The sequence below is a fragment of the Ascaphus truei genome, chromosome 10, assembly GCF_040206685.1.
Source record: "Ascaphus truei isolate aAscTru1 chromosome 10, aAscTru1.hap1, whole genome shotgun sequence".
Classification (NCBI taxonomy): domain Eukaryota; kingdom Metazoa; phylum Chordata; class Amphibia; order Anura; family Ascaphidae; genus Ascaphus; species Ascaphus truei.
The window spans coordinates 37,306,638-37,333,586 of NC_134492.1; the positions used below are offsets into that span (position 1 = coordinate 37,306,638).

At 47.5% G+C, this 26,949-nt stretch overlaps 1 protein-coding gene across 2 annotated transcripts in view; it reads right to left on the reverse strand.

The window, feature by feature from the left end:
• The window catches only part of RASAL2 (RAS protein activator like 2), a 264,917-nt gene extending 250,375 nt beyond the window's left edge, over positions 1 to 14,542 (reverse strand). The window contains exon 1 of one of the 2 annotated variants that reach the window (XM_075616626.1): positions 14,295 to 14,542. The gene's annotated coding sequence lies outside the window, so the exon portion shown is untranslated. The other variant, XM_075616628.1, reaches the window with a different exon arrangement.
• Positions 14,543 to 26,949: the final 12,407 nt, after the last annotated feature.

Here is a 26,949-nt window from a genome sequence, read left to right on the forward strand (position 1 = left end):
GGGTGACTCACAGGCCACCGTAGTCTTTCTTAGATGCACCAGTTTAAAATTGCTTGTCTGCCATTGACACCCTGAAGTAACGTCATAGAGACGGGAATCCACTGGAGGAAACCGCCGTCGATCTGACCCATCCGCCGTCTGTGCATGAGCTGAGGTTAGAGAGATATAGCGACGGGACCCTCTCCCGAGTTTTATCTTGGAGGGATGGACACCTCTCGACCACAGGAGCGGAGGAGCCCGAGCGTAAAGGACCCCACAGACATGATTGTTGATATATCCAGAGGGAAGAAGACCGGAGGTGCCACAGACTGGGGAGCTTTATCCAAATGCGTGATTGAACCATATGCTTGTGAGTATCTTATCTTTTATACCAGCTCTTTTTTATTAAAACGTATTATGCCATGGAGTTGTTTTCTCTATTTTTACTAAGGTGTAATATCACATGGAGCGTTATATGAAGATCTGTGAATCCCCATATACATAATCACAGACATCCACTGATGTTTGAAAACGTAGGAGGCTATCCCTAGAAGTGAAATTGCCTGGTGCAAACATCACAATCAGAATCCATGTAAATGTTCCACTATTTAATTGGAACTCTGGTTACATTGCTGTGCAGTATTATACTATTGCTTTTTATTTTCCACATATATCCCAGATGTATTCACAGAGAAGCCTACCACCAAAAAGATGAAAATATTTTCAGTGGAAAAAACGCCGGCCCCCATAGCAAAGAAATGTTAAAGCAGCAGTTCCCCAGTTCATTTTTTAAACCCCCTCCCCACCCCTTTTTTTAACCAGGATTGGAACAATGAATCCCCAAAGCTGAAATACACTTGTAACGGGTATTCCCCCCCCCCCCCAATCGCAGATATAGTGTGGGGTGCAAGGGAACATACAATGTTACAGTAGGTGTAGTGCATTACCTGTTGGCTCACAGGAGGGCTGAGCTTCTGCTATAGGGAAACCTGGGGCAATATACTAGCATACTCAATTACAATGATGCGGCCCTCCACCTGCGATGGCTCCCACCAGAGGGGGAGTGGTTCCTCGCAGGACAATACCCAATAACCACATACAACTGATTGGATAAGAACTAATATCTTTACTAACGTGCCTATAAAACATGCAATTACAACCGATAACAACAGGTGTCCCTCTCTAAGGGCAACCTGACTCGACGTCTCCTCGATGCTAACGCTAACGGGCACCACAGAGGGTGTCCACACTTTATACGTCACAGTGGACGCTACCACCTATGCGTCACAGCGGACGATACCATCCCAACACAATGATCCCACCCCCAAGTCCGGTGAATCCCACCCAAAGTCTCGCACTCCCAATTCATAGACCAGTGTGTGTGTATATGTGTGTGACTGCGCAGCCACTATGTCTGATGATAGGCCTTGTTGGTGCACGTGAGGTGGTGAGTTACCTGCCCGGGCTCCAGCCACGGGTACCGCGATACCACTGGGTTGGGATCGGCGGGGTGTCCTCCGAAGCTGGGGTGAATTCCGGTTTGGATAATATCACCGCTTCTCCACGCCGTCGGTACCTTGACGAGAACCAGGCTGAGATCCACAGGCCGCAGTCAATCCTTGCTTGGCCTCCGCAAAGGTAGTCTAGCTCGCTCTCAGCAAACAATCCGTACGCTTGTTCCCTACTAACACTAGATAAGGGAGCAGAGTCCCTACATAGGGCCGGTCCCTACCACACTCCGCTAGGATGACTCAGGGCTGTACTGTGGCCTAGGGGAGTACTGGCCTAGTGCCGGGAGTCACTGACTCCAGCACCCTACCTCCTTCCCCTAGCTGCTCCTGTCACCAACTGCCTAACGTGGCCTTAGCGCGCGAAAATGTATCTCTATGTTGCAAACAGAGCTCCTGCAGCCCTATTGGCTCCCTGGCGTCATGGAGCCGTTCCAGAGGCTCATGGGACTTGTAGTCCCCTTACAGAGCTCTCCTCCCATTGGTGGCCTTTCGCGCGCTTGTCCTGCGCATGCGCGACCTTCCCGGCCTTCTCCGCACCAAAATGTCTTCTGCGCATGCGTGCGCAAGTCCCTATGGCGGCGCCCTGCACCGGGACCCGACATCGGCTTGGCAACGCGTCCGCACGTGTTCCTGACAACCGGCCGCTTGCCAGAGAGTCACGCTATCCCCGCGTACCCTCCCGCATCTCCCCACAAACGGCTATTCTGCCCTGCTGCCGCGGTGAGTGTCGCGAGGGGGGGCAGCGCCACAGCGGGGGACCTGGCTACACACTATTTTCAGGTGTGGGAACGCCTTATTTCTCGAGGTACTTATCAGTGGACGTAGCACGTTGCAGTCCCCAACAGAGGAAACATAACGGTGGTTTCAATCTCTTGCGTCTCACGGGCCAGTAGGAAGCTTCAACCTCATCTGATGGATTTAAATAACAGGAAGTACCGGCAGAACCTTTACCGGTAAATATCTCGGGAACTGGGTGGATCCCAGGAGCTGAAAAGAACGCATTTCTGTTCCGGGGTTCCCATCCTGAAAAAAAAGGGGGTTGATGGGGGGGGGGGGGGGGAGATGGGAGGGGGGTGGGGGGAAACTGCTGTTTCAATTGATATGCAAACTACAATAAATCAGCTTGAAAGAAAGCCCCTTTTCTATTTTTTGTTTTTGTTTGTTCTTGTATAATTTTATAACCACTATTTGGAGTTTCTTGCCGATTCCTAAACAAAGGGTGTTGGAACTCAAAAAATGTTGACACAACTCCGTTCCGAGTCCCCCACAAAAATAGCCCTGGTCATTTAGAAGCACCGCTTTCCCCTAATTAATTGGATCTCCTGTCCAATGGCAACTCGTGTGCTGACAGTAAAAAGGTGTCCTCTCCCACTTTACCGGCCAGTAGCAAATCAGTGCATGGGTTGTTTAATTGCATACAGTACATTTGACTATTTATCAATCTCGATGTCTTGTACAGAGCATACACAGAGCGAACCCTGCGCCTATGAGTTTTTTGTATCTCCAAATAACTTAGGAAAAGTAAGTATTTGCTCGATTGTTCTGTAGTAGAAATCTGCAAATGATGGGAGGGTCTGCACTTCCTCTAATCGAAACACCCTTTTCCCCGCAGACAGAGGAAATAAAATAACGTTAATGTATTCTGATATGTAAGTGTGATTATTATATGTATTAAAAATACTATACGGAATCTTTGCAGCAATTCCCTTTTTGTTTATTTACTTTGTTGATATACCTTTTTGTGCATGCACTGGTATATTATATTTTTATACTAGTTGCCACAATAGACAATGCCACAAACTACAGTACCAGGCTTTTATTACTAGTAGCAGCCACATAAGAAATACACTAAATTAGTGATACGGGTTCAGGGTGGGGAAGAGGGTGGTGATTAGACAGAGGTCACAGGGGCAGGTGACGGGGTGCAGTAATGTCATTGAGCAGGGGGTTGTTACTGATGGTGAGACAAGGCATAGAACTCTGCAACCAGACTTTTGTGTAATAATGCCCCTACAGTATGGCGATGGTACTACCGTATTATTTAGTGTCTCACTTATATCAAACACCTCGTTTCATAGGACTTTAATGACCTAACAATGCCACCGTATATGGAACATCCGCCAGAAACAATGTGGTGGATGATTTTTGTTATGTGTGTATCATATAGAATAGCTTATATCGTTTCTATTTTTGAAAAGAGAGAAAGGAAGACAAGCACAATTCTTGCTTCAGTAAAAATAGATGTATTATGGGCGCCAGTCCCCAATTCTCACGTACATATTAGTAATGATTCTGCAACGTCAGAGGGTACATGGGAGTATGGAGGCAACCTGTCGCCGCTGTAAATGTGTCCTGAGGGGGTCCCGTTGGAACTCAGGATGGATGTCAGGACGTCAGGATGGAGGAAACTGCTCAGCCACCTAGCAACTACCCTGCTCTGGGGGATAAGAGAAATCGAGTTAGGAAACTGCCCCCTTGAATTCTGCCTTCCTAAGCAGCTGCCTAGCTGGCCTAATGGTTAAACCGGCACTGGCTAAACATCAGCTCACCTTAACTTCTATTCATTTGTAGTGAAGTGAAGCTGGGTCTTAATTCTGTTTCTTTACTAGTATTCTCTTCTTTTGCTGTATTACCTCTAACTGCTCCTTCATATCCTATTATTTTCCTAGTTCTCAGTTCAGACTGACACTTGTGTTCCACTCAGCTGGTTCTATCATGGGACCCGAATAACATTCTTTGAAAAAATGAATCAGAAATTGGAGAACTCAATTGTCTATTAGTCATTGATTTTAATCTAAAGTTTCCACATTTTGAGATTTATTTCTTTTATATTTATTCCGATTTATTTTTAATGTTCTGATGTCCAGTCTTGTATCTGTCTCCCAGGCTATCATCTTTTTTTTGGGCATCTCTCCATGCCCCTTGGATAGTCTGTATTGATAGGAGAAACCTTTGTTATACAAGCAGGATTTTTAACTGTATTCCAGTTTTAAGACCTATTTATTTCATAATATTCTCGATCTCTTTTAAACTTCTTTTGCTAACGCACCACTTTTTTTTCAGGAGCTATAACTCTAGCTCTGACATTTGTTTGATCATATTCCTGGATAACAGAAAAAGATAATAGACTTTCTTTCACCTTTTCTCTTGTTCTAAGGTGGCAGTACTATATGTCATGGATGGATAACTAATTTAATTAATTCAAATGAACAGGCTTTTAAAAGCCCCCTTCCAAAATATTTTAAAGCTGTCTTCTTCTTACCACAAGAATGAGTATCTTGTCGAATTAGAATTTAACAAAGGTTTGACTCAATGCACGTTACCTATCTTTTTTACATTTCACTCCCAATTTACGAAGCGCATTGAGGCCAGTGAGGATTCTTGCGAGACTTTGAACATGTCTCGGCTTCCGTCAGTAAAACACAGCTATTCTTGCTCTCCTCTGTCCATGCGTGAGCCTTTGAAGAAATTGTAAACACTTCCCCCGACTCATCTGACCGTGAGTACTTCTTCAATAGAGTTGCGCTACCGTGCGAGCGCGCGTCAATTACAATTGACTGTGCGAGGCTGATGTTGATACAGTCGAGGCGCATGGCCGTGAGCGGTGGCGCGGTGGCGCGGTGTGACAGGGTGAAGTCAGCCACTAACAGTTTTGCCTGGGAGACATACGTCTGAGTGCTTCATCCAGCACTCAGAGGGTTAACCCAGGAGGAATGGTTGAGTAATCAGAAGGAAGCCAACACACCTGACAACCAGCATGAGATATAAGGAAGTCATTGCTGGTAATCAGGTGGCTGTCTCAGAGCTATCCTAGACAAGCTGCTATGCAGATCGATTCACAGCTACATCTCTAACCCACAGTAAGAACTGTTCATATTGTTTTCTGACTGTTTGAAATAGGTTAACGGTTTGGTAATGGATTAGCCAGCCAGCCTGATAGATAGGCTTGTAGTGTTAGTAAGTGTCACGCTGTGCAGCCCATAGACCAGGCCAGTCCCCTGTACTGAGGTGGGATGTTGAATATACACACCGACAGCAGAGGGAGTGGGTCCGGGATGTGGTTGTAGCGTGGCCAGGCCTGGGTTAAGATTTAGAATAGTCGTTGTACTTGCCGAGTTCAGGAGTATAGAGAGTTCCGTAGTTTAAATCCGTTTCCGTGTCCAAGGGTCTGAGAGGTAAGAATCGTGATGGGTAAGCTGAAGTCGGGAGCCAGAGGGGTAAGTCAGACAAGCCGGTTCAAATCTGTAGGAGAAAAGACAAACAGGAGCACGACACAGTATCCAGGCTACACAGGAAGCAAGGAGCTATGCAGAGCAAGGAAGTGAAGTCACAGCCGGATATTTAAAGCGACAGTGACCAATCCGGACGAGGGGCATGGCGGAGGTGTGTCGAGGAGCTGCTCGTGAGTGGCTGAGAGACCAGGAAATAGTAGAGCCCAGCTGAGGGTCTGTAACATCAGTGCCAGAATCCAAGATGGCGACGGCAGAGTTCAAGGCTATACCTCAGTATACCTCATACTAAGGTATGCACTGGGCGGCGGCATGGGTAGCGACGGGGGGCAGGGGCAGCAGCCGCTGCAGTACTGGTAGTGGATAAGGAGGGGTCACGCCGCAAGGGACGTGGCCCCCGATTCCTTACAGTAAGTTCTCCCAATGTGGAGCAGGATTTATTTTGCTGCTATATTTTGTGTTGCCTTAAAGGGACGGTGTGCCCAAATGTTACGTTCTACTGTGGAGAAATAAAACCACTTAACATTTGCTTTAACCTGAAACTCCACGTGTGGACTATTGACTGACCACGCCTACAGGCCATCCTGCCACAGGTGGTGTCAGAAGTGGGATCGGACGGCCCCTGTATCCGAAGGGCCACACAAAACAAAATGGAGAATTTTTTTTCTCAGTTCCTGGAGCAACAGGTCCAGCTAGCAGAGAAACAGGCTCAGCAAACAGAATAGCTGATTAAACAGCAAGCAGAAAACCAGGCCAAGCAAGATGAGATGCAGGCCCGGCAAGCTGAGCAACAGGCCCAGCGAGAGGAGAGGCAGGCCCAGCAAACAGAATGGCTGATTAAGCAGCAAGCAGAAAACCAGGCGCTGCAAACAGAAAAGCTCCTCCAAATGCTGGCTCCAGGTCCAGCCCCAGTCAGACCGGAGATTCCAAATAACCCACCGGTGATGCTGCCTAAAATGAAGCCAACCGAAGACCCTGAGGCATTCCTCCTCACTGGGTAACGATGAGATCGCTGTTCATCCACCCTCGGGAAGGAGAGACGGATTTGGGTCCACAGCCTCCAAAGGGTAGTACTTACAATGAACCATCAGGTTCCCATGGGAGAGCAGTTAACAACGGAACAAAGGTCAGACCTACTGGAATTATGAGACCAGTTTCCAGATGTTTTTTCTGAGCTACCAAGACAGACTGATTTAGCGTCCAATAGGATTGAGACGGAACCTGGCGTAAAAGTACGGTCCCGTCCCTATAGATTGCCTGAGGGGCGAAAAGACCTTGTAGAGAGGGAGATGAATTGCTTGACTCCCTTGGTAAAGCGGAGTATATCTTCACCCTAGACCTCACAAAAGGATATTGGCAGATACCTTTAGCAGAAGAATCTAAGTGCAAAACTGCCTTCACCACCCCTCAGTTGATACCAATTCGTCACTATGCCATTTGGGTTACATGGGGCTCCAGCCACGTTTCAAAGATTAATGGACAAAGTGCTACGACCACATAGGGCATACGCCGCTGCCTACTTGGATGACATCATCATCTATAGTAGGCACTGGCAGTCCCATATGAAAAGGTTAAAGGCAGTCCTAACGTCCTTAAGAGAAGCAGGACTCACTGCCAATCCAAAAAAATGTGCCCTGGGAAAAGCCACTACAAAATACTTGGGCTATGCCGTTGGGGGAGGGATAGTAAGACCACTTGCCAGCAAGGTGGCCGCCATAAAGGAAGTCTGCACCCCACAGACAAAGACACAGGTCCGCTCCCTTTTTGGCCCTGGCCCAAGTTAGATGGTCTTGGGAATGCCAAAACGCCTTTGACGTGTTAAAGAAGTGCTTGTCAGAGGGCCCCGCTCTTTGGAGCCCAAATTTTAAAGAACCCTTCATAATCCAGATGGGTGCCTCCGAGGTAGGACTGGGAGCAGTTCTGTCCCAACAATTTGATGGTGTTGAACACCCCATATTGTTCATCAGCCGGAAGCTGTTCCCAAGGAAAGTGAGGTATTCCGTCATTGCGAAGGAGTGCCTCGCTGTAAAATGGGCAATTGAGGCCTTGAGACATTATGTCGCTGGGGTACACTTCACCCTGGTCACTGACCACGCGCCCTTGAAATGGTTAAACACAATGAAGGACACAAACTCAAGGTTGACCAGGTGGTATATGGCCCTCCAGCCCTTCTCTTTTGATATACAGCATAGGCCTGGGAAGGACCATGGGAATGCCAATTTTTTGTCAAGAGGAGTGGAGGGTCGGGCTTCTGCCATGTGGGGCCCTAGCCACACACAAACAGGGGAGGTATATGACAGGGTGAAGTCAGCCACTAACAGTTTTGCCTGGGAGACATACGTCTGAGTGCTTCATCCAGCACTCAGAGGGTTAACCCAGGAGGAATGGTTGAGTAATCAGAAGGGAGCCAACACACCTGACAACCAGCATGAGATATAAGGAAGTCATTGCTGGTAATCAGGTGGCTGACTCAGAGCTATCCTAGACAAGCTGCTATGTAGATGGATTCACAGCTACATCTCTAACCCACAGTAAGAACTATTCATATTGTTTTCTGACTGTTTGATATAGGTTAACGGTTTGGTAATGGATTAGCCAGCCAGCCTGATAGATAGGCTTGCAGTGTTAGTAAGTTCTCCCAATGTGGAGCAGGATTTATTTTGCTGCTATATTTTGTGTTGCCTTAAAGGGACGGTGTGCCCAAATGTTACGTTCTACTGTGGAGAAATAAAACCACTTAACATTTGCTTTAACCTGAAACTCCACATGTGGGCTAATGACTGACCTCGCCTACAGGCCGTCCTGCCACACGCGGTAGACCAGAGATAGTACAAGAGATTTGTATTTTCGCGCTGTCGCCGCGCCACGTGATGCTAGGAACCAATCACAGCGTGGCCTAGCGTTGTGACGTCATAGCCACGCCCCACTATATTACAAGCCTAAATCAACGGAGAGGAAATGCGTGGGAGACTGAAGCTTGCGTATTTAAACCTTGTGTAGCACCAAAAGGCCGAATGGAAGAGAATCTTATGCTAATGATGGTGATTTTAACATTTTATATGTGTGTCTATTTTTACATTTTGAGACAGCCTTGGAGCATGCTGCTTAGTTCACATCCATGTGTATAGAAGAAACCTTATCAAACGTGGCGCTCTGTATACTAAAGTGAAGTGAGTAAATACAACAGTGAGGTGTAAAATCAACTTAATAAAAAATTTGTGATACTCATACAAACACATGTAACGAATGCTGCTGTAACCCGGTGTAGGGCTGCTCTCTCAGTCCTCGTGGCAAGTGGAAAGGTGTGGATCATCAGGAAGCGCAAACATGTGAAAACAAAACACAAATACTGATGGTGCAGTATAGTAGTGATAGTGGCGTGGGTAATATATTAACAGGTCTATATGCAGAATACTCACAAACGTGAGGTGATAATGGACACGTAAAGGTATCTTTGGGTGGTGTGCTGCAAACAATGCAATCAGAATGGCAATCTGTCGCCCACCAAATGGATCACTCCAATGGACCTTAGTAAAAATCCGGACATAGTGCAGACTGTACAGGATAATTTATAAGGGTAGATAAAATCCAATACACTCACATGGTCAAAGATTTAAAAAAGCATTCAGATCTCACGCAGTGTCTCTGCTATCCCTCTGTGCTGGCGTGCGTGTCACGGATGCGTCTCACCAGGGACCAGAAGTGACGACACCCGCTTCCAGAGGTTCCGGTTGATGCAACGACGTCACTCTACGCGTTTCACCTTCTCGGTTTCTTCATTTCTCCATTTGGTGGGTGACAGATTGCCATTCTGATTGCATTGTTTGCAACACACCTCCCAAAGATACCTTTACGTGTCCATTATCACCTCCACGTTTGTGAGTATTCTGCATATAGACCTGTTAATATATTACCCACGCCACTATCACTACTATACTGCACCATCAGTATTTGTGTTTTGTTTTCACATGTTTGCGCTTCCTGATGATCCACACCTTTCCACTAGTTCACATCCATGCCAGGATCAGAATGAGCCCCAGAACGCGGATCGAGATCCCCTAACATAGATTCCCCCGGCTGGCAGGATATCCCCCAATGGGCCGGTGCCGCTCAGGCTGGGGAAACAGCCAAATGCTCCACTTTTTGGGTGGATGGTCCCCTGGCCCAATCTCTTCCCCCGGCTACTCTCTCCTTCATCCCTGGACCTCAGCACCAGCACTAGCATTCCCACAGACCTTGGCTAAACTTTATATTGTGCACAAACACATGTTTACACTGTGGTACAGTTTATACACATCAGGAATAAAGAATACGGTTTTACATGGGATGCAGCGGTCTACCGGACATGTAAAAACAGGGTATCTCAGGGGTCTGGTGGCCAGGTGAGACCCAGACAAGGAAGGGCAGGGGCCAGGGAGCAGGCATGACCTTTATTATGTTGTTCCCTGGGCCCCTTTCCATCCCAATAACATCATATGGTATTCAATGGAAGAAATGCAGTGGAGAGAGTGAAGGTGGCGAGGGAGGGGGGGGGGGGAAGAGAGATATATTGGGGAAGATAGCTTTACTAATAATAACTATTATCTGCAGCCTAAATCACTTTCTATCACTGACAGCAGATCAGTGGGGAAGGTTGATTTGTGACATGCTTCTTTTTAGGCTCTGGTCAATTAATTTTGATATAGAAAAAGATTACAGTTTATAAGAAAATAATCTATACACCATATCTATAATTATATCTATCGATCTGTCACGCTCTCTGTGTGTGTATATAAATATAATATAAATATACACACATGTATGTATGTGTATATATATATATATATATATATATATATATATATATATATATATATATATATATATATATATATATATATAGCATTTATTTGAGAAAAAAAAATTGGATCTAACAGTGTACCTGAGTAAATTGCAAGCTATTTTGGGCAGATATTTTTTCATTTACAGTGATATGCAGCAATAAGAATAGAGCACAAACATCGATTTATATTCTCAGGGGGAACTTTGCTGATCTGCCCGTTTGACTGAACAAATCTGGTATGTTCAGCTGTACTATATGATTCATATCTGATGTAATGTTTGACTGCTGTGAGAAGGTATGTTATGTGAAAGTGCTGAAAAATCTTTGATAAAAATAATAATAATAATTAAAAAAAAAGATATCTGCAGGGTGCACATGCCTGGGACAATCTGTCTTCTACAATCCAGTAAAACGCTCTGATGAGCATCACAAAAGCATGAATTTTCACAAGAAAAATAAAAAGTCACAATGTTTTGTATATCCGCACCCTCTGTTTGAATAGGTTACCTGTGCAGAGAATGGCTTTCTCCACAAAGTATTTGTACAATAAATGAATGGTGTGAACAGAAATAATTGCAGTGATGTGGGAATATGCAACGAATGGGAAGATTGGGACTGGGAGGGTTAGTTATTATTCTCCACATCTTTACACACGAGTACCAAGCATCGCAAACTGGTGTCAACTATTAACAAGGGGACATTCATGAGATGGGTCATTGCACTGTGACCCAGCGTTAGCTACCAGTCAAGCCAATGGAACCAATGTGTGGCCGTTGAGTGATAATCCATATGGGGGCTCTGGGAAACATACCATTAGGGCTGGAGAAGTGCAAAATAAATAAATAATAATCAGAAAATGTCAAATCCTTACATTAATTTGGGGAAACTCAATAACTTTTTTATGATATAACATGCTATTTATCTTGGCTCCTTCCTGATATAGTCATGATGGCGCTAGTCTTTAGTGTACAAAGTTGTAGATTCAATTCCAATCTTGACATTCAAGAGCATTCAATGCAAATTGCAAGTCAGGGAGAAGTCCCCACCCTGGATCTCAAATTTTCTTTGTCCTTGTTCTCCATAAGAGGTAAAATGCACGTTTATGCTGTTGTTGAGGGTGTCTACCCCAACATCCATAAATCTAGAACCATTTCATAGTCTGACATAACGGGTCCCCTATTAGAAAAGATTGTGTTGGACTAATCTTTTAGCACTATATATTTTAATTTTTTATCAAAATAAATCTCATTGCACGTTTATGCTGTTGTTGCCTTAAAATACATGCCTGTTAGTGCATCCCAAATTAGGAAGTTCTCTTAAGGCCGAGCTCATGGTGGCGGCGTAACTATGTGCGCAAGCTTGCGTCCGCGTGCACTTCCGGCACTTTTACCTGATTCCCTATGGTAGTTCCTCAAGTGCCCGCGTCGATGCTGCTACATTTTGCCACCACAACTGAAATCAAAATTTCGGGCTGCATCGCGTGACGTCAGCGTCATGTGAGCTGGTTCAGACAATGAGGGCGAACCAGCTCCATAATGCATCTGTGGAGCTTTCGCCATGCCCCCCGCCACGCCCCCGATCACCTCAACCGATCTCCTGCAACTAGCGCACACATCGCTGCGGCTGCAGGAGTGCATGCGGGGATGCGCCACAACCATGAGCTCGGCCTAAAATCAAATGGCAATTTGCGTTTGCCTGCCCTATAGCAAGGTGCGATTGGTCTTATGCTTCCCTCCAAAAAATGCATCAGGTACTTTTCTTAAAGAAACAATCCCTCTACCCCTCGCCCCTCCCCCCCACTACACCCAAAGGATTTTTCTTTTAGCCTATATGAACCAGGCGGTGTCACCGAACTGGTCTGTGGTTTTCCCTCCTCCGAGGATCACACACAGAAAGTCGCATCGTCATTTCCTCTATAGGGCACCGGAGCATAGCCTGACCCTGCAACCATTTTGTATCAACCATGGAAGTATTCTTGCCAGGTGGACGAACCTGCTTGTTGATCTGGAAATGGGAGGTTCCAGGAGCTTAATGCACCACAGATCAGCACCTTTGGTTCACATAAGCTAAAGCATGCACTGCTGCTTTAACCACTGATGTTAGCCTGGGGAAGACATTTTATCTCCTTTCGTCTCTGTTACCCCTTTGTACCATTGAACACCGAATATACACAGCCCGGACCCCACTTCAGAGGTGTCTGCATGAGTTACAATATTGAATCTATTTTTTTATTTACTAATTTCCCCACATATCTCCCCAGTGAGTGGAATCAAGCTATTTTTGTGCTCCGAGGGACACCAATCAAAATGGCACCCAATATAAATCTTGTGGGTTCTTCTGGGCCAATAGGAATCTGCAATGTCCAGGGAGAACTCTGGCAACGACACCAGCAAGAATCTTGGTAACTGGGGGGGTTCCCCGAGCTAAACACGGTTAACACGGTTAAGCTCTAAGAGACCCCACAGTTCGATTGCAAAAAAACTAATCTATATGTAAAATGGGCAGGATTGCTGCTTTAAGAAGCTTCAGCAAACCAAGGAATGGCTGTAGAGTTTAAAACCATGGTGACAGCACTACTTCAAAGAGGCTCTGAGCAGGTATACAAGCCATTTTACTGTTCAAACAATACTTCCATACAACAGCTATATTATTATTGGCAGAAACTGGAGACTGGAAAAAATAACAAGTGTCCAAGGTTACAAGATCTAAATGAATAGATGTTGTTCCTCTTATAGATTAATACCCTGTGGGCTCCACTCTAGCACATGCATTTGCCAGTATTTTTTTTTTCCAGTTTAATAGCATTACACACTATGGCCTGGAAGGCTGACTCAGGGCAGCATAATAAAAATGACAGCAGGTCATATAATACTGTATATACTTTTTTTTTCACATGAGAAAAGAATGCAGCAGCAGCAGCAGCCCACAAGGGTCAGAAATTATAGTAGAGTTAGAAAGCAGCCTGTAGAGAATTTACAATGTTGGTTGTGTTAAGAGGCCTGAAAAACCTTATATCACACTAAAATGTGTCTAGAGCAGAAAGACTGTTTTAGACCAACTAAATTAATGGACAGAAGTAAAGGAAAATTACAGATTAACAGCAAACCGGTTGACAGAGCAGAAATAGCACGGGAACCCGGTTTGTAGAAAAAATATAAAGTTCTTTATTAGGACATACACAAAAGTGGTGATCCAAGTGTAGCCTCCTTTCCCCCCCGTGTCTAGGGTGACCCCGTGTGATGCTATTACCTGAGTGGCAAACAGGAGGCCTGATCCTCCGCCACTGGGAGCCTGGGGTGTGTGTAATGAATATACTAACAGCGCCTCCCCCTGGGAAGGATCCTGACACAGTGGGATAGGCCCTCCCAAGACAATACAGTCAGTAATTGCACACAAGGGTATATGTAACAGTATGTACTGGACAGTAACTTCTAACAACAACTATGCAACATAACATAACACCACATCACAGTATAATGAGCACCCCACCCAGTACCACCAGTGAGTGTCCCAAATGTACTTTGGGTGCTAGGCACCAATACCCTGCTGTCCCTTTTCCAGTGTCCAGCCCACTCAAAAGTGTAAGGAGTAGCGCTCTCCCGTGAACTGTTGGCGCACTTGTTGAGGTACCTGCCGAGTACTCCAGTACTCGGTGCGGCCGACTTAGAAATGAGGATCCGTCTGATCCAGCGACGTGGCCCTCAGTGATGGTGTCCGCCTCAGCGTTGGGTGGACTCCGGTTGAGGGTCTCACCTTTAAGGGTCTTTGTTAACACGGCGGTGGTCTGGTCCCAGACAACAGACCACGATCACCACACGGCGTCTTCCTTGTGTCCTTGACACAATAGTAAAATGGGTAAGCGTCCCTATCTAAGGGGCCTTCCCTGCAGCAATCACCCACTTCACGTGATTGGGACCTATCTGGGACCTAAGGGGAGTTTCTAGCCTAGTCTGAGTGCCACTGACATTCAGACCCTCCCTTCCCCCTGTCTGCCCTGGCTCCAACTCAATAACTGACTCCTCACTAACTGACTCCTGACTAACTGACAAACTGACTCCTGACTAACTGCCTCACGCACTGCCTTAACTGTCAGAATCTCTCAGCCCTATTGGTTGCCTGGTGTAAGGATTCTGCTCCTGGGTTTGGCTGGAACTCATTCTTACAGAGCTATTCAGTTTCCAGTCAAGCCCTCCCTAAACCTGCAATCAGGTATCACCTGCTTCTTGCTGCCTCCTGTGCAGCTCTGGCCTGATTGGCTTCCTGTGCTACTTAGCTGCAGCCTTTCCTCCAGGAAGTGGCTGACCATAAACCAAATCTCCTTGGGTGTAAGGGTGTTTGCCACTTACACCTCTGTCTTAGCCTTACTGTTTTGTTCGTGCTGAAGCGCTTGAGTCCCTAGCACTAAGTTTCGTTGTTCCTGTTGCCTGTTTGCATATTCCTCGTGCAGAGGTCTGCACATTCTCCTTGCAGAGGCCTGCTTCGTTGTTCCTGTTGCCTGTCTGCATATACCTCGTGCCGAGAAAGAATAGAAAAAAGGCAGCACACTGCCAAAAAAGGCAGGAGGAGGCTCACAGGTTAAAAAGAAAGACTTTATTCCATAATAGGATCATACAATAACCCCTAAGCAGCCCCAAAAGCACCACACCAACGCGTTTCGGGCCGTGTGCCCTTTATCATACACCTTCATACGGCACCCTGCATATGAATTCCCTCTATTTATTGGCTTCCGTGTCGCGTTATTTTAATGTTAACGTGTATGGCACTATCTGGTGCTTTCATTTTCATGCATAGATGTGCTATTTGCTAACATGTTGGTGTCCCCCATTGTTTTACCAGAATAAGTGTATGGATACAGTTATCTTGGTGAAGATGGCATTAGCATTAAGTGAATACCGGCTGATCACAAAAAAACATTAGCCTAAACATTTTATATACATTACTCTCTCGCATGTCTTTAATCACTGGACTTGCCAGCCATCTGCATATCTCCCCAAAGTGATGGGAGACTTAAGAGTGACGCTGAGTATGGGGGTTGTGGCAGGAGCCTGGAGAGCCAGATATCGCATTCAGAATGTTACGAGATGAATAAGAAAGCACTTCAACAACGAGAGGATGGTATATATTGCGATTACTGTACTCCAATTCCCTCTCTCTGGTGCCTACATGTGTGCAACCTATAGCACCCATCTCAGTGGGGAAGCCAACAATCCCATACACATGTTTAAGCTTCTGCCATGCTGTCCTTTCATTGCATTGTATATACTCTCCAGTGTGTCTTTTCAGGGCTTGCAGAAATTGGTGTGAGCAACGTGAGAATGTTTGCTGTGAAATATCACAGACTTCAGCAACTACTCTGAATAGGTGAAATAAAGTAATGAGGCGAAACAAAGTAATGAGCACAGCAGTTTTACAAGTTAAGGAACGGCTTGTTACTGGCTCCAGAATGGGTCTCTGTTGTTCATACAAAGTCAGTATACTACCTGTGCCCAAACAGTAGGGGGGCAATTACCTGCTCCTCTCTCAGGTGGTGAGAGTATGCCGCTCCTGGGGCTGGCCAGTGTCTCTTTCTTTCTCTCCTCTACCCCCTATGTGACTTCATTCTATAGCCTACTAATGGGAAATAAGGACACATCGGAAAAGATAATTAGATTACTTCTAGGGAGTCATTAATCCAGAAGACCATGGGGGCACTCATCATTGTTAGGGCACATATAAACTCCTTGATTGCATAGGTATCATCACGGGTAAAAAGAAAACAAAAAAACTATATATATATATATATATATATATATATATATATATATATATATATATATATATATGTAGATTGGGGGTGTAGGTGTTCACCCCTTGTATGCTATTGCTTGTAAAAAATGCCTTACATGCCTAGCATCTTTGGTTCTGTAGGGGGTGGGGAATTTATCGATGTGTTTTAAATATATAAAGCACAAATATTAGCCCTCTAGCCATGTTTTTCCCTTGTCTAGTTTGTAAATTGGACTACAAAGGGGTTAATTAGGTGGAGTGCAACTCTCTCTTCAGGCTCCCTGCAAGATCAGAATTCTAAGGAAGCTATCCCTTATTGTAACATTTTCTTAATTACATGCATTCACCTGGGCTCTGGTTGCCAAGGCAGCCATTTTCCGGTCTTAAAGTGCATTATTCATTTGTAAAAGAGTAAAATAGCCTTGGAAATGTCAGGGGGGATTATTAAAATAAACATTATGGAAGGAAAAAATTAACTCCACAGGAAGAATTAGATGCAAACAGTACAAAAGTGCACAAAAAGAGATAAATATGTAAAGTAAATGACAAATCCCTTAAAGTGGAATATAGTGGAAGGCAGACACACTGGTAGTGAGCTCCCAACGTTTCCTCTTGTGGAGTGAATTTTGACCATCCGTAGTACAGAAAGTGGTGTTGTTTACTACTGTACATTGTTCCCATTTCCCAGAGGGCTCATCTTCTTTTTTATATTCTCCTGATAACGATGCATGTCCAGAGACGGCAAACAGTGACCAGCAGTTCATTCTCACTGCACCCTGCACTGAGAATCACTGCATTGTCCTTTCACTGCACCCTGCACTGAGAATCACTGCACTGTCCTTTCACTGCACCATGCACTGAGAATCACTGCACTGTCCTTTCACTGCACCCTGCACTGAGAATCACTGCACTGTCCTTTCACTGCACCCTGCACTGAGAATCACTGCACTGTCCTTTCACTGCACCCTGCACTGAGAATCACTGCACTGTCCTTTCACTGCACCCTGCACTGAGAATCTCTGCACCCTGCACTGAGAATCACTGCACTGTCCTTTCACTGCACCCTGCACTGAGAATCACTGCACTGTCCTTTCACTGCACCCTGCACTGAGAATCACTGCACTGCCCTTTCACTGGACCCTGCACTGAGAATCACTGCACTGCCCTTTCACTGCACCCTGCGTCACAGACTATAACAAAAGCTATGACTGTTATGGTAGCGTTGAATCTGCTGTTGATGCACTGGCCTTTCACAGGCTAATGGCAATTCTATGCCCAAGCTACCACATACCATACAGATAAAGTTTCTGCATAAGAGTTATTCCAGGGCTGCAGTATACACAGAGATGTGTATGAAAGTCAGCAAGGCCATGAAGACTTCAATTGTGCACAAGAGAGATACTGCATGTGCACATGGGGCCATGGCATAAGGACTACAGGTGTAGCAAGCCTTATTGTATTGGCACCAGGGCAAGCCATGAGACCCTAGCTGCCCCGGTGCTGGAGGATTCTCGCTGTGCATGGGTGGGGGGGGGGGGGGGGGGGGGGTAGGTGGACTATTTCAAAAGCATGGACCACCCACAGCGACATCATGGCAGCACCATCTTCTGAGCTGCGGATTTAAGCATTTTCAGCTGCAGCTTTGGAGTCAGTAAGTCCTGCTACATCTGTTACTTCCCATTGAGTGTCTTACTCTTTACCGTCTCTATTCCTTTAACACACTCTAATACTTACAGACGTGTCCACTTTGTGCACTGTACAGCATACGTTAGATGGGATTTATACATATATATTTAGCCTCACTTTAGATTGGCAACACTTGTTTTATTTTAGTTGAGTACAATTTGCATGAGTTCATGTTCAGTGTCCAGCAGATGGAGGTGGTCCCTCAGTATGATTAGAGCAGAGGTCGCCTCTACAGGAGAAATTATTTTCTTTTTAAACACAGTTAGTTAAGTTGAAGTAGGTTAGAAGTCATCCATTCTTAGATGTCATTAAGACATTGAGTAAACGTATCGGCTTGTTCCTTATGATTATTGGATGTCTAATGTATATCTCAGTGTCATCGGCATAAAGATGGAATCTATCTCCTCTTGTTCTAATGAGGTATTCCAAAGGCTTAATGCAGATGTTGAAAAGGAGGGGGGAAAGTGATGAGCCTTGTGGTACTCACCATGTAACCCATTTATTGCCGTTTCCCCCATTTATTGCCGTTTATTTACTATTCCCTCTGCCACCATTACCTCTCTTGACCATCTACCTTAGATTGTTCTCTTGGTTTCTACATCTAAACTCTGTAAATCAGTATTGCTTGAGAACCCTCGAAAGCTGGTCTTATAATATGCATTGTCCAAATGTAACCATCCGTACCCTGCTCCAAACGAGTTTACATCAGATTGACTATATACATGGCAGTGCTCAGTCACTCAAACAGGTTCAGGGTGCAGGCTGGGCATGAATAAGCAGATAGAAAAAGGATGGGATACAGGATCGTTTGTAAAACATAAAAGGTGCATTATTTCACAAGTCTATAAGGCTCCACAGGTATTAACATATATTTCATTTGACAGAAACTCGTGGAAAAAGATAATTTCACCCCTTTATAGCTCTCACTCCTGCACTAGGGAGGTAATTGACTTATCTGGGCTTCAACCCCTTCGTAGTGGTCACTCATACCCGGGGAGGGGAGGTACTTGGATTGTTCCCGTAGTAAAGGTTAAATTGGGAGTCTCTTGCATAGAGTTAGTAGTGCCCCATATCGGATGGTCCTTTCATGGAATACTCTTTGGGCTTTGGGCTTGGCATCCCGTGAACTATGTACTACATACTTCTTCCATACCTCTGTGATCAGGATTGCACTAGGGGCCTTCTGGTTGTGCCAAGCCAAACATACTCCTGAGTTACTATGCCGGGATCTCCTAATTAACATCATGCTGCATCCTTATCAATAGTGAGAACAATCTTGGACCATTACTACTGGCTCTTACTTAAAGGGCACATTTCCTAACTGAAAATAACAAACAGTGACAGGACATCCTTAATACACATAACTATACACACAGACCTATTTACAAGACTCACAGTGAGGCCCCATCCTAAACTTTGAAGAACCTGTTTCTACGACATTAGGTGGAACTATATATACCCTTCTATCTCCCTAGGGTGACATCACTAGTCACAAGGCATACTGGGGAGGGACAATCCCTTCTGCATATTCATCCTACATTACATGATGGCACACAGATAATCCATTAAATAATATAGTAGTCCCAATGGGGGCTACACAAATACAAACGAGTTTACATCAGATTGACTATATACATGGCAGTGCTCAGTCACTCAAACAGGTTCAGGGTGCAGGCTGGGCATGAATAAGCAGATAGAAAAAGGATGGGATACAGGATCGTTTGTAAAACATAAAAGGTGCATTATTTCACAAGTCTATAAGGCTCCACAGGTATTAACATATATTTCATTTGACAGAAACTCGTGGAAAAAGATAATTTCACCCCTTTATAGCTCTCACTCCTGCACTAGGGAGGTAATTGACTTATCTGGGCTTCAACCCCTTCGTAGTGGTCACTCATACCCGGGGAGGGGAGGTACTTGGATTGTTCCCGTAGTAAAGGTTAAATTGGGAGTCTCTTGCATAGAGTTAGTAGTGCCCCATATCGGATGGTCCTTTCATGGAATACTCTTTGGGCTTTGGGCTTGGCATCCCGTGAACTATGTACTACATACTTCTTCCATACCTCTGTGATCAGGATTGCACTAGGGGCCTTCTGGTTGTGCCAAGCCAAACATACTCCTGAGTTACTATGCCGGGATCTCCTAATTAACATCATGCTGCATCCTTATCAATAGTGAGAACAATCTTGGACCATTACTACTGGCTCTTACTTAAAGGGCACATTTCCTAACTGAAAATAACAAACAGTGACAGGACATCCTTAATACACATAACTATACACACAGACCTATTTACAAGACTCACAGTGAGGCCCCATCCTAAACTTTGAAGAACCTGTTTCTACGACATTAGGTGGAACTATATATACCCTTCTATCTCCCTAGGGTGACATCACTAGTCACAAGGCATACTGGGGAGGGACAATCCCTTCTGCATATTCATCCTACATTACATGATGGCACACAGATAATCCATTAAATAATATAGTAGTCCCAATGGGGGCTACACAAATACAAAAAGGTATCACCTAATACTGAAGTACTCGTGTACTCTGTACTCTGTACTATCGCAACTGAACTAACATGGCTATAGCTATTTCTATTTAATTCATTCAATTTACTCGATAATTTTGCCAAAATCCTAAAAACACAAATCAAGTTTTGGCCTAACCAGAACCAAAAACACACATTACAAAGCAGTGCAAGATCTTTGCAACACTTTTCTGTTTGTAATAAGTTGTTCTCAATATTCCCAGCAGTTTGAGCTGCAAACTGTAACAATAGACAATGTCACCTTAGCAATAGAAGAATACATTGTAGCTGCTGAGTTACACTGACTGAAGGATTTATTGAAACTGAAAGGCAGACATTTAGTGAACCCTGAGAAGCAGCATCGTTGCTGATCGCTCACGGGAAATCGAGTCGATCGACAGCTTAGGTAATTTATTTTCAATAAAGATAATCAAAGGGTGCATATATTAAAACAGAAGAAAAATATGTATTTTTGCCGCTAGAATTGCATCTTTAAAGAAAGATATTTTTAAACGAGGTGATGCTAATGGAAAAAATGACAGCTTTTCTAAAGCAATCAACAGATGAATTTTATAGAACGTGGGAACCATGGATACAGCAGTGAATTAAACCAAACAGGTCGGACAACTGAGGGCCGCAGTAGAAGCAAGATGTGTTTTTTATATCTTAACTATTAAGAACCCAACCCGACCCAAAGTCGACCAAAGGGAATGCCTGAGTACAATTCACTAATGATTAAAAATGGAATCTCAAAATAATGAGAGGATTATACATACCGACAGATGGGTTGGCCGTGGCGGGCGTGGGGAGATGGGGGGGGGGATCAGTACCCCTCCCCCCCACCACCGATCCACTCCTCCCCTTTCCTTTTTTCCCCCTCTCCCTTACCTTCCCTCTCCAGTTCCTTTTTTCTTCTCTTTCTCTCCTTCTCGTCTTGTCCTCTCTATAAGGACATCAACTTGACAGCGCTAATATTTACGACCCCGAACCACACAACCGGAACGGGCGCGCATGCCACTGAACGTTCCACAAGATCTACGATACAATACAGTGTGCCGATAAGCGACTCACTGTTTTTTGCAATTCCCCATGTACTGTATATGAAAGCATTATGTTGCACATCGCTCTGTTCAATGTTCACGGGTGTAATTTGTAATCCGCTGTCCCAATAAAAAAATATTTGAAACAAAAAAAGAAAAGAAAGATATTTTAATAGTGTTTCTGTTTCTATGACTATGGTATAGTGAAACCCCTTCTATATACAGTAGCATGTCAACATAATAACAAAGTTGATATCTGTCTACATCTCACAGTAATGAGTGTACTGTAGATGTATTAAACATTGTATAAGTGCAGCGGGCCATGAGAACAATTGATTAAAAAAATAATAATAATAATTAATTATTTAAAAAGCACAATGTGAAGGACAGGTATTATCATGGACAATAGAATTCTGCGCTTCCATCGGCTTTTGGTAAATAGTGAGACATGCAGCAAAACATTAATATTATTCCTGTGTATTTTCATGTGCGTCTTGCTCTAAAGGGATACTTTTTTCGTTCTACAGCAGGTGGCAGTAGAGATCCTAAATAAAAAATGAGTTCAAGGCTGGGAGTGATCAAAGCGTGATGTGGACTTAACGCGACCAATCTGGCAGTAACTGCCACTGCTGTGTAAATCTTCCCTACGTTAGAGAACATTTTAGCCCCATTCATTTGCATACACTGGCGACACACTTTATTCGAGCTTGGCTAGTCCCACGAATTCGGGTATACCCGGGTGTATTGAGGTTTGTGACTGTTTTCTGCCCGAGTGCATTGGGTTATTTTCCAGGCAGGGATTGAAGCATTTTATTCCCCTGGCTGCAATACTGCACAGTATATATATATATATACTGCATTACAATTCATGAATTTATGCCACCTGGTAGACACGCGAAGCATTGCAGCCTATTAAATCCTAATCATTATCATTTAACAGATCAGCCGCCCGTCAGCCAGGCATGAACCCAGGCTGGGAAGGCAAACGCAACGGGGCTTGTCAGAGGTGAGGAGCGGCGCATTCCAGGTATCTGCCAGGTACATACTGGGTATTTGCCCGAATAAAGTGTGTCGGTGCAGTACATCTAATCTCTTCTCCATCACTCACTGGGAAGCAGATTGATGGTATGTTAAATAAGGGACATCATTGAAGTTGAAGCTGTGAGGATCCGCCATCCGCGCCCCTCGCGGCGCGTGCTCCACTCACCTACACCCACGATCGGGTGCCCTGCATCTTCTCCCTCCTGCAGCACATCTCGCGGACCAGCGAATGCCAGCGTTCCTTCTAAATGCCGTTCCTGCGGGTCCCACCTCCAGGCTTCGCTTGCGCAGTGACGTCAACAGCGCGCAGCATGCAATTGCGATGCGCGGCACCCGTGCAGAAGCTTTCTCACTCCTCTGTGTAATGGGATACACCTGTGCTGTTTCCAGCAGCCAACCAAGGTCCAGCTTACTCAGGAGTATTCATCCTCCTCATTGGACTATCTTCCCTATATATGCGCAGCCTGCCCTCTGGCACATCGGCTGAGCATAACCTTGTGTATCTGCGCTGTGTTCACTACAGTCCTGCCTGCTTCCTGTGGCTTGCCTGTCTTGCTTTGTCCAGTGTTGCTGACCCTGCTTGCTTTTGGATTCCGCACTTCTCCACTCCTGACCCGGCTTACCCACGACGATCCGCACCTCTCCGTTCCTGACCCCGGCTTACCCACGACGATCCGCACCTCTCCTCTCTTGACCCCGGCTTACCCACGATGATCCGCACCTCTCCGTTCCTGACCCCGGCTTACCCACGACGATCCGCACCTCTCCTCTCTTGACCCCGGCTTACCCACGATGATCCGCACCTCTCCGTTCCTGACCCCAGCTTACCCACGACGATCCGCACCTCTCCGCTCCTGCCCCGGCTTACCCACGATGATCAGCACCTCTCCGTTCCTGACCCGGCTTACCCACGACGATCCGCACCTCTCCTCTCTTGACCCCGGCTTACCCACGATGATCCGCACCTCTCCGTTCCTGACCCCGGCTTACCCACGACGATCCACACCTCTCTGTTCCTGACCCTGGCTTACCCACGATGATCCACACCTCTCCGTTCCTGACCCGGCTTACCCACGACGATCCGCACCTCTCCTCTCCTGACCCGGCTTACCCACGACGATTCGCACCTCTCCTCTCCTGACCTGGCATACCCACGATGATCCGCACCTCTCCGTTCCTGACCCCGGCATACCCACGACGATCCGCAGCTCTCCGCTCCTGCCCCGGCTTACCCACGACGATCCGCAGCTCTCCGTTCCTGACCCGGCTTACCCACGACGATCCGCACCTCTCCGCTCCTGCCCCGGCTTACCCACGACGATCCGCAGCTCTCCGTTCCTGACCCGGCATACCCACGATGATCCGCACCTCTCCGTTCCTGACCCCTGCATACCCACGACGATCCGCACCTCTCCGCTCCTGCCCCGGCTTACCCACGACGATCCGCAGCTCTCCGTTCCTGACCCGGCATACCCACGATGATCCGCACCTCTCCGTTCCTGACCCCGGCATACCCACGACGATCCGCACCTCTCCTCTCCTGACCCGGCATACCCACGATGATCCGCACCTCTCCATTCCTGACCCCGGCATACCCACGACGATCCGCACCTCTCCGCTCCTGCCCCGGCTTACCCACGACGATCCGCAGCTCTCCGTTCCTGACCCGGCATACCCACGATGATCCGCACCTCTCCGTTCCTGACCCCGGCTTACCCACGACGATCCGCAGCTCTCCGCTCCTGCCCCGGCTTACCCACGACGATCCGCACCTCTCTGTTCCTGACCCGGCTTACCCACGACGATCTGCACCTCTCCACTCCTGACCCGGCTTACCCACGACGATCCGCACCTCTCCGCTCCTGACCCGGTTTACCCACGACGATCCACACCTCTCCTTTCCTGACCCCGGCTTACCCACGACGATCCGTACCTCTCCGCTCCTGACCCCGGCTTACCTACGATGATCCGCACCTCTCCGTTCCTGACCCGGCTTACCCACGACGATCCGCACCTCTCCGTTCCTGACCCGGCTTACCCACGACGATCCGCACCTCTTCTCTCCTGACCCGGCCTACCCACGATGATCCGCACCTCTCCGCTCCTGACCCCGGCTTACCCACGACGATCCGCACCTCTCTGCTCCTGCCCCGGCTTACCCACGACGATCCGCACCTCTCCGTTCCTGACCCCGGCTTACCCACGACGATCCGCACCTCTCCGTTCCTGACCCCGGCTTACCCACGACGATCCGCACCTCTCCACTCCTGACCCCGGCTTACCCACGACGATCCGCACCTCTCCGTTACTGACCCCGGCTTACCTACGACGATCCGCACCTCTCCTCTCATGACCTGGCTTACCCACGACGATCCGCACCTCTCGGTTCCTGACTCCGGCTTACCCACGACGATCCGCACCTCTCCTCTCCTGACCCGGCTTACCCACGAAGATCCGCACCGCTCCATTACTGACCCCGGCTTACCCACGACGATCCGCACCTCTCCATTACTGACCCCGGCTTACCCACGACGATCCGCACTTCTCCGTTCCTGACCCCGGCTTACCCACGACGATCCATACCTCTCCGTTCCTGACCACGGCGTACCCACGACGATCCGCACCTCTCCACTCCTGACCCCGGCTTACCCACGATGATCCGCACCTCTCCGTTCCTGACCCCGGCTTACCCACGACGATCCGCACCTCTCCGTTCCTGACCCGGCTTACCCACGACGATCCGCACCTCTCCACTCCTGACCCGGCTTACCCACGATGATCCGCACCTCTCCGTTCCTGACCCCGGTTTACCCACGACGATCCGCACCTCTCCTCTCCTGACCCCGGCTTACCTACGACGATCCGCACCTCAACGTTCCTGACCCGGCTTACCCACGACGATCCGCACCTCTCCGTTTCTGACCCGACTTACCCACGACGATCCGCACCTCTCCTCTCCTGACCCGGCTTACCCACGACGATCCGCACCTCTCCGTTCCTGACCCCGGCTTACCCACGACGATCCGCACCTCTCCGTTCCTGACCCCGGCTTACCCACGATGATCCGCACCTCTCCGTTCCTGACCCCGGCTTACCCACGACGATCCGCACCTCTCTGTTCCCGACCTTGGCTAAGTACCTGCAACGATCCGTACCTCTCCGTTCCTGACCCGGCTTACCCACGACAATCCGCACCTCTCCTCTCCTGACCCCGGCTTACCCACGACGATCCACACCTCTCCATTCCTGACCCCGGCTTACCCACGACGATCCGCACCTCTCCACTCCTGACCCGGCTTACCCATGACGATCCGCACCTCTCCATTACTAACCCCGGCTTACCCACGACGATCCGCACCTCTCCTCTCCTGACCCCGGCTTACCCACGACGATCCGCACCTCTCCTCTCCTGACCCCAGCTTACCCACGACGATCCGCACCTCTCCTCTCCTGACCCGGTTTACCCATGACGATCCGCACGTCTCCGTTCCTGACCCGGTTTACCCACGACGATCCGCACCTCTCCACTCCTGACCCCGGCTTACCCACGACGATCCGCACCTCTCCGTTCCTGACCCTGGCTTACCCACGACGATCCGCACCTCTCCATTCCTGACCCCGGTTTACCCACGACGATCCGCACCTCTCCTCTCCTGACCCCGGCTTACCCACGACGATCCGCACCTCTCCGTTCCTGACCCCGGCTTACCCACGACGATCCGCACCTCTCCATTTCTGACCCCGGTTTACCCACGACGATCCGCACCTCTCCTCTCCTGACCCCGGCTTACCCACGACGATCCGCACCTCTCCGTTCCTGACCCGGTTTACCCACGATGATCCGCACCTCTCCGTTCCTGACCCGGCTTACCCACGACGATCCGCACCTCTCCGTTCCTGACCCGACTTACCCACGACGATCCGCACCTCTCCTCTCCTGACCCGGCTTACCCACGACGATCCGCACCTCTCCGTTCCTGACCCCGGCTTACCCACGACGATCCGCACCTCTCCTCTCCTGACCCCGGCTTACCCACGACGATCCGCACCTCTCTGTTCCCGACCTTGGCTAAGTACCTGCAACGATCCGTACCTCTCCGTTCCTGACCCCGGCTTACCCACGACAATCCGCACCTCTCCTCTCCTGACCCCGGCTTACCCACGACGATCCACACCTCTCCATTCCTGACCCCGGCTTACCCACGACGATCCGCACCTCTCCACTCCTGACCCGGCTTACCCATGACGATCCGCACCTCTCCATTACTAACCCCGGCTTACCCACGACGATCCGCACCTCTCCTCTCCTGACCCCGGCTTACCCACGATGATCCGCACCT